This window comes from Aegilops tauschii, chromosome 5 (assembly GCF_002575655.3).
Source record: "Aegilops tauschii subsp. strangulata cultivar AL8/78 chromosome 5, Aet v6.0, whole genome shotgun sequence".
In the NCBI taxonomy this organism is placed as follows: Eukaryota; Viridiplantae; Streptophyta; class Magnoliopsida; order Poales; family Poaceae; genus Aegilops; species Aegilops tauschii.
The window spans coordinates 532,065,363-532,066,705 of record NC_053039.3 but is presented as its reverse complement, the minus strand read 5'-3'; positions in this window follow the sequence as shown (position 1 = coordinate 532,066,705).

The window sequence follows — 1,343 nt, the reverse complement described above, 5'->3', positions numbered from 1 at the left end:
GCCGTCCGCTTCAAAAAGCAGACGGCAAAGAAGCTCTTTACCAATGCCTACTTTGCCGGAGCCTTTTGCCGTCCGCGGCAGACGGCAAAGGCCTTTGCCGTCCACCATCCGTGCCTTTGCCGTCTGCCGTGGCAGACGGCAAAGTAGCTGATTCCTGTAGTGAAATGCTAGAAAGATTATCCAAACATACACATTTTTGCTTTCTAGATGGTTATTCTGGTTTCTCTCAAATACCTGTGTCAGCCGATGATCAATCAAAGACCACTTTCACTTGTCCTTTCGGTACTTTTGCTTATAGACATATGCCTTTTGGTTTATGTAATGCACCTGCTACCTTTCAAAGATGCATGATGGCTATATTCTCTGACTTTTGTGAAAAGATTTGTGAGGTTTTCATGGATGATTTCTCCGTTTATGGATCCTCTTTTGATGATTGCTTGAGCAACCTTGATCGAGTTTTGCATAGATGTGAAGAAACTAATCTTGTCTTGAATTGGGAAAAGTGTCACTTTATGGTTAATGAAGGTATTGTCTTGGGGCATAAAGTTTCTGAAAGAGGTATTGAAGTTGATAAGGCCAAGGTTGATGCTATTGAAAAGATGCCATGTCCCAAGGACATCAAAGGTATAAGAAGTTTCCTTTGTCACGCCGGTTTTTATAGGAGGTTCATTAAGGACTTCTCAAAAATTTCTCGGCCTCTAACTAATTTATTACAAAAAGATATACCGTTCGTCTTTGATGATGATTGTGTAGAAGCATTTGAAATACTTAAGAAAGCATTGATCTCTGCACCTATTGTTCAGCCACCTGATTGGAATTTACCTTTTGAAATTATGTGTGATGCTAGTGACTATGCTGTAGGTGCTGTTCTAGGGCAAAGAGTTGATAAGAAATTAAATGTTATTCAATATGCTAGTAAAACTCTAGACAATGCTCAAAGAAATTATGCTACTACTGAAAAAGAATTCTTAGCAGTTGTATTTGCTTGTGATAAGTTCAGACCTTATATTGTGGATTCTAAAGTAACTATTCACACGGATCATGCTGCTATTAAATATCTTATGGAAAAGAAAGATGCTAAACCTAGACTTATTAGATGGGTTCTCCTATTACAAGAATTTTATTTGCATATTATTGATAGAAAGGGAGCTGAGAACCCCGTTGCAGACAACTTGTCTAGGTTAGAAAATGTTCTTGATGACCCACTACCTATTGATGATAGCTTTCCTGATGAGCAATTAAATGTCATAAATGCTTCTCGTACTGCTCCATGGTATGCTGATTATGCTAATTACATCGTTGCTAAATTCATACCACCTAGTTTCACATACCAACAAAAGAAA